The sequence below is a fragment of the Camelus dromedarius genome, chromosome 4 (assembly GCF_036321535.1).
Source record: "Camelus dromedarius isolate mCamDro1 chromosome 4, mCamDro1.pat, whole genome shotgun sequence".
In the NCBI taxonomy this organism is placed as follows: Eukaryota; Metazoa; Chordata; class Mammalia; order Artiodactyla; family Camelidae; genus Camelus; species Camelus dromedarius.
In genome coordinates this window covers 72,541,856-72,555,682 of record NC_087439.1, presented here as the reverse complement: position 1 = coordinate 72,555,682, position 13,827 = coordinate 72,541,856, and positions in this window count along the sequence as shown.

Genomic DNA, 13,827 nt, shown 5'->3' with positions numbered 1-13,827 from the left:
GACTGCAATGATCTATGAAGCGCATTTATAATGGCTCAGGGAAGCCTCTATCACTGGACATGAGTATCAAGTAATCAGCACAAGGACCTTTTTGCCAAGAAAGAGCACTTGCTCATGCACTTTTCCATCAGATAACAATTGAAACCTTTGCTCAGTCTTAAAAGGCACCTCTCCAAATGCGTAAGTACAAAGATTGACAGCAGAACAAAGATTTAACAAGGCACTGCTCACCTTAATTTGAGTAAAGAGAGAGCCAATTGAAATCTCTTCTGCTATATTCAAATCATAGTGAATTACAGAGAGTGAAATATTTTTTGTAAGTTAGCTAAATCATCTGAGCCAAAGACTTTATTAATGCTTGCTCAAATAAAATTTCAAGACTAGATCTATAAAGTTGAAGTGAAACATATTCTAGAAGAGTTATTTGGTATGCCAAGGAAGCTAAACTTCCCAAATTTACTGGAAAATATAAGTGTTCTTGCCAATTATCTAGGCCTGGTGTAATCATTTCATAGAGAAAATCCATCCATTGCCCACATCCGTGCTCATAATTCCAATCTGTGTGTCTCTCTTGGACCAAACAGATGCTGGAACCCTCGGGCTCTGCTACATGTTAGCGGAACAACTGCCCAAACATGTTAACTGGGTCCTGTGGCACCTCCTTGGTACAATTCCTCTCTTCCCTTAGCAGGGCGAGCACTTCTCTAGCCAAGTTACACTGTGAGTCACTGAGTTATGGGTCTGCTAGCCTGTAACTAGGCAGAGTATATTCTGAGTGAGGTGCATATTGTGCTGCAAAAAAGAAGACTTTGCCAAAAAGGAAGGGAATGCCAGCCTCTGATAGGGAGGACTGGGCCACCTCTGCAGGCTTGAAGAGTTCAGATGAATTTAGGGATTCATGATTTCCAAGTGCATCATCCCACAAAGTCCCCATTCCAAGTCTCAGGGTCCCACTCTTTCTCAGTTGGGGCCCTAAACTCAGGGTTGAGAATTAAATCTGGGTTGATGCTCCATTGCTCTTATAATTAAGTTCAGGATCTGACCCTTAGCCTTTTCTGTCTTCCAATTACAGGAGATGGGCGTGTCATCATAGGCTTCCAAGTAGGCCCACTTGGTGAGTAACTACCCTCAAACTTGCTTTGCTCCGATGTATCAATGGTTCTCAGCAACAGCAATCTGATTTCAAAATCCTTATAATTACTACTCTCAAATGCCTGAGATATTCCTCCACCAGTACATTCTAGTCAGCACGTATAATTTCCTTGCTCACCACCAGGTAAAGTTTATGAATTACACCAAAACTGTATGCCAGGGGCTACCAGTACTCCATGTAACACCAGTGATGGAGGTCCTCCCTGCCAACCAGTGGCCTGGGATTCAGCTCCAAAGGCCTCCCTGTGGATTGTGTTGCTTGGAAAACAAACTCTGAGACTCTGGGATTCGCATGCTAGAGGTTTACTGGGGATACCTGTCAGGGGTAAAGGAAGAGGACGAGGCAGAGGGGGTTTAAAGGCAATGTAATTGCAACAGAGGCCTCAGCCAACCAACTGGGGCTGTGGGAGCTGGGAACCTTCCTCAGAGTTGCTGAGATGGAGGCAAGGAGACTGGGGCTCTGTATGTCACATCAGACAGTTGTGATGGAGGCTCTTTCCAGGGGGGAAGCGTGCCTTGGACTAGGCATCTCCCTTTGTCTAGGGGCAATTCCTGGGCGAAACTCATCCTCGAGCCCTCAGCAACCAGCCATCCCAGAAACTGGGAACTGAGGGTATCTGGAAAGGGGGATCTGAGTTGTTCAAAACAGCGTCCACACCACCATTGAAGAGGGGATTGTAGCCAGAAAATAGTTAAAACACATGCCTGGTTAACTAGAAATGCTGGAGAAGTTTGATATTCATTTGAACGAAAATAATAATAATAAAGAGTACTTAACACTATTCATCTGAAGCTAAAAATTAGGATCTCCCAACTATAAAACGAAGTGGCAAGATTTGTTGCTCGCCACTGTTTGCTCTTTCCTCTTTCCTAACGAGTTATCCATCCTGCTTCATTCACTGTTTGGTTAGGTCATATTCTTGAGTATTTTCACAGATCTGAAATGTGAGTGATCTGAATTACTATATATCATTAGAAATCTTACAGATTAAGTTGTAGTACTTTTTACTGATAACCTGTAGATATTATTTCAAATTACATCTTTATAAAATTTTAGTTATTTTTGGCAGCAATTCACATGACTGGATTTAATGCTTCTTAGTAACCAACGGAATCATAGTGTCTGAAACAATTTTGTGTTACAAAATTACAATGACCACAGGTGTGAACATTGTCCCAACTCTTGTCTGGGACAATAGGCTGCCTCCAGACTTCTCTATAGTATATAATGGGGGCTCCAGAACTTTAAAAGAGGGTTACCCTTAGCCCATGTCCCAGTTGCTATATCACTTGATTCACTTACCTTCTTTTTTTTGCCTCTTAAGTTATTTACATATCTTCCCCACCTAGTCCCAAAGGCCTTTGAACTTGCTGGACTCCCACTTCCTTCCATATTTTTCTTATATGGCAGTGACACAATTACTTTAGACATTAAAATGGTGTCTAACTGGATTCTGACTATTACAAGACCAAGTCCACAGTCACAATTTCTAAGAGGACCCTTCCTGTGACACCTATTTAATATAAATTTACCATATTTCATCAATTTCAAGGTACATCACACTTTAATGTCTCTGAAATAAAGGTATGTCTTCAAATTGCTGTCAGGTGTCATTCATGAAATAGTATTATCACTCGCACATTGTATTAGTCTTCTACTGCTGCTGAACAAATCCATAAACATAGTGCCTTAAAATACAAATGTTTTATCTTACAATCTGGGGGTTCAGAAGTCTGAAATGGGTCTCCCTGGGCTAAAATCAAGGTACTGGGAGGGCTGAGTTCCTTTAGGGATGCTCTGCGGGATTTCCTTTCTTTTCCCAGCCTTGAGAGGCTGCTTTCTTTCCTTGGCTCAGGGGCTTCTTCCTCCACCTTCCAAGCCAGCAACGGCTGGTCAAGTTCTTCTGACGGCGCGACTCGCACTTTCTATTCTGCCTCCCTCTTCTGCATTTAAGGATCTTTGTGCTTAGGCAGGACACGCATGAATAATCAAGGATAATCTCAGTATTTCTAAGGTTGGCGGACTGGCAACCCAATTCCATCTGCAACCTTATTTTTTTTTTAAATTGAGATACAGTTGACATAACATATTAGCCTCAGGTGTACAACATGATTCAATATTTACCGCACACGTTTATCAAAACTTCTAGAACTGGGGTCAAGAGGCTTGGGAGAAAATCTCAGAGACAATAGTGAAGCATTCTTTTAAAATATTTTGCATCTTAATATTACAGAGGGTATTTTGTGGGAAAAAAGTATAACTATCAATGACTATAATTTGAAAGTGACTCAGGAAAGTCAGACTGTGAATGTGAAGAAGTTTAGGGAATACTTCATCTAATTTATTTCACTTATACATTTAATTTTATCTGCAAGAGTAATATGTGATTAAAAATCTATGTCTAAAGAAGTCAAAAAGCAATCTTTAAGTATAAGATTAAAATTCTAAATGCTGAGAAGCATTGAGTCTTTCAGCTATCCAACTGGCAGAAATTTTCCTTTCTTAATGGCAAAATAATAATAATAATAATGATACAACCTAGAGCCAATGGATCATAGATTGAATAAAACACAGTACATAGTCACAGATAGCCAATTTTAATATTTTCACATTTAAAAAAATAAAATGTAAATTATACAAATATATACGAATACATAAGTTTTCCAAGGACATAACTTAGTTTTATATCCCCGTGGTGATAGTGTTATCACCACTAAATGCAAAAATGGAATTGTAAGCATTAGATATTTTTATTCCATGCAAGGAATATGATTTCTGAATTAAAAAATAATAGCTAAAACATTATAAAAAGGTAAAGAGAACAGGAGAGCTGAAAGGAAGGGAAAGGAAGGGATTCTAGAGAAAAGGATTGTTTTAAGCAGAAATTTTAACGGCATATTCTATGATCACAATATAATAAAATTAAAAGTAAATAATAAAAAGATGACTAGAATCTTCTTAGCAACTTGGAAATCTAAACATACTCTTTTAAATAAAATTTAAATAAACCCCAAAGATGAAGTAAAAAGAAACTGAGAACTGTTTAGATAGTAAAACTTATGAGCTACAGCAAGATCTTTGCAGAGGAAAATTTATAGCCTTAAGTTATTTGTTTTTACAGAAAAAAAGGTTAAAAATTAAAGAATTAAGTGCTCCCTTTCAAAAAACTGGAAAATAACCACAAAATAAACCTAAGGACACTAGGAAGCAAGAATCAATAATGACAAGAAATAAAAATAGTACAACAGAACAAAAAAATGGAGAGAATAAATATATCATAAAATATTCATTCTTTGAAAAGACCTATAAAGTTATTAAAAGAAAAAGACTCAAAAGCCTGATTACACATAAAGGAGAGATACAAGAAAAGTGAAACAGGATGCACTTTAACTACAGATAGAAAAGAGATTAAAAATTATGAGAATACTATATGTAGCTTCATAAAAAATAAATTTGAAAATCTAGAGGAAATGATTTCCTAACTGAATATAAATCACCAAAATCGACCAAAGAACTAAAAACTGAAATATGGTAATTACCACAGAGAGAGCTATCATTTTGAAAAAAGTCAACAGGGCAATATACTTTTATCCAATCTTTAAACAATTAAAGTTGCAAAAATATTTAAATTACTCCAGGCTAAAGCAAAGGATAAAAAGCTCTCAAATTTACTTCACAAAAGAGCATAACTTTATTATCAAAAATTATTAAAGATGATAACACAGAAAAGAAACTATAGATCTATTTCACTATGAATATAGGTAAAATTCTAAACATAGTATTAGCAAAAATAGAATCAATGTGCCAATGGAGTAGTTCATACTACTAAGGGCAGTTTATTCAAGGAATGCAAAGTGGTTTAGTGGCAAGAAATCTATCACATAATTCCTTATATCCACATATTTAAAAAGAAAAATTAAAAATATTAATAAATGCCAAAATGTTATTTGATATGATTCAGCAGTCATCTCCAATTATAGAAACACCAAGAATAACAGCAACAGAAGAAAACAACCTGCAACAGAGTAACTATTAAAACTCACGAGTATATATTAATCCTAAACGGGCAAACATTATAAGCACCTTAATTAAACTTAGGAACTTAGCATCTTCATTATTATTTAATACATTATTATTTAATACTTTAATTATTATTTAATACTGTCTTGGGGTTTTTGAAGAAAATAAAACATCTGACATAAAAGTTAGAAAAGAATATATAAAATTATGTATTTTTTGTTAGTAATATGAATCATGACCAAGAAGCCTATGAAGATTGCAAAGTTAAAAAAAAAAACTTTAGAATGAAAAAAATTGGCAAGATATCTAAATATCAACATCTTTTCTAGAAATGATAAATATATTTACACTAACAGCAATAAAATACGTAGGATAAATTTTCTAAGAAAGATACAGGACCTGTATGAAGAGGACCATAACACTATTGGCAGATGTCAAATAAAATCTGGCTGGTGGAAGGACATACCAGATTCTTGGTTGAGAAGACTTAATTTAATAAAAATGTCCATTATATAAATGTAATGTTACTTCAATCAGAATTTCAACAGGATTTTGTTTTGGGGAGGTGAGAAAGGAATTTGATAATCTTATCTTAAAATATTTTTGAGGGGCTATGTAAAAAAAAAATTAAAACTTATGTATAACATAAAAAACCTGAAAGGCAAGAGAGAAACAATAGCTATAGAAAAAACATATTTGCATTGAGATGGTATACAAAGGGGTATATTTCTAATATACAAAGATATCTCACAATCTGATTTTTTTAAAAAAGTAGAATCTAATAAATGGGTGCAGATATGAATAGGCAGTTCTTAAAGAGATACAATGTTTCAATAAATATATTCTTTTCACTTATTGTCAAATTGTCAACCAATAAATTCACTAATAGGAAAATGCAAATTAAAGTAACAATAAAATTTTACTTTACACATATCAGAGCAGCAAAAACTAAAGAGAATTATAGCACGCTGCTGATAGGGACACAGGAAAAAGATACTCACAAATAGTGCAAGGTATAAATGTAATGTATTACAGTCCTTTTGGAAAGTAACATGGTAACTTCTATAAATTTAGAAAATTTAAAATCCTTAATATATTCCTTGACCCTGTAACCCCAATTTCTTGGAATCTATCCCATATAAATAAAAACACCACCAGTAAGTGAGGACAAATGTATAATGATGTTTATTGTTGTTATTCATAGTAGAAAAAGTAGAAATGAAATGGTTAGATAAATTATGGCCCAATATGTACATGAAAAGATGCTCAGTATCACTAATTATCAGAGAACTGCAAATCAAAACTACAATGAGTTATCACCTCACATCAGTCAGAGTGGCCACCATCAAAAAGTCCACAATAAATGTTGGAGAGGGTGTGGTGAAAAGGGTACCCTCCTACGCTGCTGGTGGGCATGTAAATTGGTGTAGCCACTATGGAAAACAGCATGGAGAGTCCTTAAAAAACTAAAAATAGACTTACCATATGATCCAGCAATCCCACTCTTGGACATGTATCAGGAGAAAACTTGAATTCAACAAGATACATGCACCTCAATGTTCACAGCAGCACTATTTACAATAGCCAAGACATGGAAGCAACCTAAATGTCCATCAACAGATGACTGGATAAAGAAGATGTGGTATATTCATACAGTGGAATACTATTTGGCCATAACAAAGAGTAAAATAATGTCATTTGCAGCAACATGAATGGACCTAGAAATTATCATACTAAGTGCACTAATATCATATGATATCACTTATATGGGGAATCTAAAAAAGTGATCTAAATGAATTTATTTCTAAAACAGAAAGACTCTCACAGACATAGAAAACAAACTTACTGTTACCAAAGGAGAAAGGAGGGTACAGCTAAATTAGGAGTTTGGGATTAGCAGATACAAACTACTATAAAGAGAGTAGATAAACAAAAAGGTCCTACTGTATAGCTCAGGGAACTACATTTGATAACTTGTAATAACCTATAATGAAAAAGGATATGAAAAAGAACATACATATGTATGTATAATTGAATCACTATGCTGTACACCAGAAACTAACACAACATTGTAAATCAACTATACTTCAATTTTAAAAAAAGAGTATTTATAGGATAAAAAATAAATTATGGCCCATTCACAATAGGTAGCCATTAAAGTAATAAAGTAAGTAGTCATTAAAAGGAATAAATAGGAATTACTGTATATCAATTAATTTGGAAGGATTTCCATGAAAACCTGCTTTATTTTTCTAAGTGCATATGTAGGTCTGTGTATAATTGTATGAAGACAGAGGGAAAAATGAAAGGATACTTACCATTTGTTAATGTAGCTTACTGGGATGGGGAAGGAAGAAGAGAAGTGGGATATGGGACCAGCAAGAAGAGAAAGAGAAAAAGGGGGGTTTTAAGAGTGTGTAACATGATCAAATTATACATTTATGTAAAGTTATAAATCTATATGTGTGTATACAAATTTTTTTTGAATAGGAAAATCTAAACGTCACCTATTAGATTGTGATTGAAAAAACATGCAACCGAATTAAGACCCAGGGGAAGGACAACACCATAAAGCACTACAATTTAGTCACTATGGTAACTTGCAAAGTATTTTTGCAGAGCTGTTCTCACAGCTCCCACATGTACAATCAAAACAAATATGCTAAACATTAAAATTTAAAGAGAATTGGTCATTTTATGTGTTGTATTAACACATTTAATAGTGTCATTGTACATAATGTGAAATTTATGTTAAATCCATATAATATTATACAGTCAGGGCCATCTATTTTTGTTTACTTTGATGACTGTATTTTCCAAAGGACTAATAGTATAAAGAAAAAATTTTGATGCTGCAGTACAAGGTGATGAGAGTGGCTACATGCAAACATAAGGTGTCCTTTTCAAACATATATATACATACAGGTATGCATAGGTACTTATTTGTATATACAATATGCTATTATTTGTATAAGCTACCAGGTTTTAAAAATCACATCACTTATGTGAGTTAATTTGCCTGGTGGTACTAAAAGAATGAACTACATTATTCCCTTTAGAAGATAATAATATATATAAATAATGTGGAGTGTTTTCTACTAAATTTTGTCTTTTTTCTCCTTACAATTTTGTGTGTAAAAAAAATAGTTTACTGTAAATTTTGTTATAAAGAAAAAACCTAAACACAATGGAAGATGGAATTTGGGGAAAATTATAATTTCTCTATTATACTTGAAGAATTTTTCAGAAATATGAAGTCCCAAAGCAACTGTGCAACAAGGTCTCACAAAGTAGTTGGTCTTTTGTTAAATTTTGAGGTAATTGATACTAGATTTTAAAGTACATGGAATATTGTTTCTCACCAGAGATCAGACTTCTATCCAACTAAATCTGGTATTCCTTTTGTTGAAAGTCCCTGCCTTATTCTTCAAATTTTATTTACCTCCTCCTTCGAGAAGCCTGCCCAGACTCCCTCTAGCAGCTCAAGATTTTTTACTCTTATTGTCTACATTCACTTACTGGTGCTTTAACAGGTGGCTTACATATTCTTCTCCCTACTTGGCTATGAGCTCCTTGAGGGCAAAAACTGAGGCCAGGGACTTCCTAGACCTTCAGTGTTGACTGCACACATTTGGTCATTTAGGTATGGCTTATTTCCCATTTTGGTCTTGATCATGTTATCTCATTCTTTAATAGTCTCACCCTTTTCAGTAATTTGTGTTTTCTGAAAAACTGACCGTGTCTCTGTCTGATGATTTCTTATCTCTACAGACCCCGTGTAGACATTTATCTCCCTCTTGTGTCCTTACGCTGCTTCAAATTGCTCTCTAATCACTCCATATGGGCATACTTCGTATCCAGAGCTAGACCCTAGACAGAAACTACGAGGACTATTCTTTAAATTTTCAAATATCCTGGTACCAAGCACATGAAATTTAATCAATTCTGATTAGATTAAGGAACACATCTTTTTTTCTCTCTCCAGATTCTCATTGTATTCTCAAATATGTTATAAATTTATAAATTTTTGATTTGTATTTAATGGATGGATTCAGAAGCACACACACAAACACAATGACTTCAAAATGCTTCTGGCCACACAATGGCCAGAGTAGACCCTGGGAAAGCGATGAAATGAGCTTTCCTTCATCTCCCTATAAGACAACTAGAGCTCCTTCCTCCTACTAGAGACAGCCCTTATTCCTAACTGCCATACTTGTACATATGAAATCAGCATCTCCAACTGCCTGCAAGTATCTCTCTGCCCAAAATTCCCTTAGAAACATAACGAGGTTGAAAAATAATAATAAATTAGGTGAGACAGGAATAAAGGACAAATAACCCAAGGCATAATTCTTGACTGGTCTTGCATAGAAACCCTCTGAGGGTTTCTTCAAATTGCCTGGGAATAGATTGGAGAGGGGGATATTTACTTGAGAAGCTATTGACAGAAACATAAAACATATATGAATTTTAATCATTAATTTTAAAAATAATAAAATTACCAAAAACAAACTAGACAACACAGAGGGGATAAAAGTATTTTGAAGTTTGGTGGAATGCATTTATACATGTATACAAAATGGGGACATTTTGCCCTGGTGAATCTTTACTACAAAATCTTATCCATTCTACAAAGCTAACCACGATTTGATTACAAAGATAGTTAAAACTCTAAGACAATTTTTGATCTATACCTTTTCACTTGAAAAACACAGAATCCAGTATTAAAATGAATAAATGCATAGCACACATGAATGAAGAGAGGGTCTACATGGCTATTGGAGTGATATTTCCCCCAAACATATGGCATTGACATCAAGAACTCACAGCCACTTGGGCCAAGACCTAAAACCAGCTGTAATGTAAATCTGCAAAAGAAGTAGAGAAAATTCCTGTGTTGCATTAAACTTCAGTTTTTTCCAGAGCTATTATTTTAACAGATACTCATTATATGTACACTTTGCTATCATTTTTTTTTTCTCTGCAAGGTTATTTTAAAGTGTAGGACCAAAACCTTACAGAAAGGAGCGACATAAAGAGCAGTATGTGTATCTCTAATTACCGTTAAGATCACCTTTCCATACACTGATGTTCAGATGAATTAGTACCCTGGCTGATGTGTCTTAGATGGATAGGAATCCCTAAATTTCATCATTGAAAATACAGATGCCCTAAAAATATATATATATATCCAGATGAATAGTAGTGGATATTGATCTTATTAATAATATCATCTATTTGAGGACAGACTGGTAGAAAAGGTGGGAGCTGGCAAATTTTTAATGTATTTCCAAGTCTGCTTAAAGGAACCGGGTGGTTTTTACTCGTAAGAGTGAGCTGGGTATATCTGCATGGAAGGACCAGCATACCTAATACCTAATTTAAAAATTAAAAAGCTTTATGGCCAAAGCAAGTATTTCCCACTTGAGAGGAGAAAGAAATCATGCATTATGTGGATCAGAGTCCCAAAGAGTCCCAATTTACAAGATAATAGCCACACTTCCATTTCTCTGTGGTGGACAATCTCGGGCCTTTAATGAAGCTGAACGGAAGTTGGTCGCCATTTGCTATTGACTTTTCTCAGGAGACAATTCAGCCTTTTTTGCTCAGTTAAGAACTTTAATATTTGTCACATTTTGGAGCTATTTCAATAATCCATTCATGTGGCCATGTTCCCAGGCATTTTACCTTCTTGGGGAGGCAACGGCACTACATACAGGCAGCAACTTGGGAGTCTGACTGACCCAAGGTCACGTGCTGGTTCCACCATTCAAAGCTACGTGAGACTGAGCGAGCCACTTAACCTCAGTTAAGCATCAGTTTTCTTACCAGAGAAAAGGATATCATAAAAATTTTGACTTGTACCGTTGCAAAATGTCCAACCCAATGCCTGCCGTACAAGGCATTCAATAAATAGTAGATGACAAAATTATTTTTCTAGGATGGTATTTACTAGACAATTAGGGACTCTTTGACCTCTTTACTCTTGTAAGTTATCTCCTCCCCACCTGTGATACCATGTCACACATGATGGCTGAATACAAGGTAACTAGAGAGGAGGGTTTTGCCTGGTTTAGTACAGCTGTCCTACTGCCTTGCCTTTCTTCCTTACCAGTCCACTCTGTTCTTTCTGCCTGTCTCTGCTCAGAGGGCATCTTATCAATGAGACCTTCTCTGACCCCCTTACAAAAATGCAAACATGCCCTAGATCCCCACATCCTCCTTATTCTGCTTTTTATTTCTGTGCGGTACTTAGCATCAGCTGACAGTTTTTCTATTTATGTGTTTATTTGCAGACTCTCATTAGAAAGCATTATTTGCCCTGAGGGCAGGGACCTTGTCTCATTCACAACTCTATCTCCTAGAACACTGCCTGATATACAGTAGGTCCTTTATAAATAGTTATCGAATAAACACTTTTCTAAGAAAAATAAGCTGTCTCCTGCCAGGAAATGACCTGGAGATACCAGAACACTGGCACCTCTTCCAAATCCCCTTCAAGGAGGGGATCTTTGTGTTCACCTTCAGGCTGAAAATGACAATGTGGAGTGTGGGGAATGCTTGTCCCTCTGATCTCTCTACAGCACATCATCATTCATCCTTCTTTTACTTGTTTGAGTAAGTGCCATCTCTTCATTTCAAGCTTTTAGCACTGTGTCTATATAATTTTCTACCACTAATAACTTTTAGATGCTTAGTAAATGCTGAGACGTGGTGATTTTTGCTTTGTGGAAAATATGCAGCCCTCTGAATTTTAGTTATTAAAGACAATCTTTATGTTCTACAAATGGTACATGACACGTTGGGAGGTATCTTCTATATCTTCCAGAGATTTATGTTATGAAAAAGATACAGCAGAACTCATGGAAGTGACAGTAACATTTTAAACAGGTCTAAAAACAATTTTTTACTTTTTCATTACCGTCATTTAAAAATTTTGTTTAAGTTGCTCATGGTGGCGATAAAAACAATGAATATACTAAGTAACTCAAAAAAGCAGAATTTTATGGGAATTATTTAGAATGGCTACTCCAAATTGCTACCTTCCTATGTATCATATTAAATAATGAAATTTTAAAATATCAAAAGTAATCAATAGACTTATCCTCAACTGAAGCATCATTCTCTAGCAAACAGTATCATCATCAAATATGTGAACTGTATACTACTTAAATGTGTATTCTGTATACCACTTAAATTGTATATGACTTAAAATTGACTCCATTGGATTACAATTAAGACACTATTGACCTTCTGGATGTTGAGTGTGCCTGGTTTTAACTTTAAACAATCAACTCTAGATCAGTCATTTTTTAAGTCAATATCCAGATTTTAATGGATGGTTGAAGATTTCAGCTCACATACTCACAAGCTGATTAATTGTGATTGACACAGTCCCTGCTGCTAAAGTCCGGATCAATGGCAAATTTACTCGTATTATAAAATTTGTTTATGCAGCAATTTTCTTTTTTTTAAGTGCTATTCTTTAAAAAACAAAACAAAACGAATCAGCCTACTCCAAAATGCCCCTTCTGGCTCAGAAAACAAGCTGTAAATATTTAATAGCCTTTACATGTCTAATTCTTTCAAAAGTAAACTGTATTAAATTGTAGGGCTCAATGCCTTAAGTTCTCTTGGATCAACTCTACACTGGGGATCTAAAAGTGAACAGTAACACTCTCTCCTTTGCATCTTCTCAAGAAACTGACATTATATTTTCCAGAAAAAAAGTAAAACATTAACAAATCTTACATTTTATTTTATTAAATATTAAAATCACAACCACAATTGTAGCAATAGAGCATTATTGATAAGTAGTATGTTTGCTCATAAGCTATAGCAATCATTTCTAATGAGAAATGTGGTATTGAATAGTTATAAAAGAAATACTTTCAATTTCATTTTCAATCTATGTTCATTAGCAATAGTAGAAGCTAAGTCTTATTGAAGTAGAAATGATTTCAATATGTGGGATGAATGAATCAATTTATACTGCAGGTGAAATTCCACGAGATAAACATATATTTACTCTTAGTCAGTAAAAAGCTCCATCTTCCACTGTCTGGGTAGGAATACCTGAAATTTCATGCTTTTGAGCGCTTTAATTCTTTTTTTATTTACACAAAAAAAGTCACACACCCAAAATGCTATTTTAAAATCAAAGAAATCTGTTCTGAATCTCATTTTACTATTTAATAGAGCAGCTGAAAAATGACTTAAAGATGTGGCCATATGGTGTGAAAATCCAGAATCAAGGAAAGAATGAGACACTGTAAACATGTAAAAAGCAATAAAAAGAGGCAACTCTGAGCTCAGTTAATGAAAAGCTGATGATGGAGACTGTCTTTTATTGATGACATTTAAGGACACTGACTCACTGGTGTTTTCCAAAACATGAATTCTGCATTTCAAGTGTTTGAGAGATTCAGCTGAGTCTCTTTCCCTCAGCCTGCAGTGTTTGCACAGAAAGACTCCATAGAATAAATTACTGAACCTTCCAGCACAGCTCAATTAACTGAATGAAGCCGGGAGGGGAAAAGCTCCAATCTGGTAGCCACAGAACAGAACCTGGCATCATTTTTGCTTAAAGAGTGTACAAGTAGATCATGGGGCATTTGGTAGACAGTCTGAATTTAAGAGCAATGGCAACA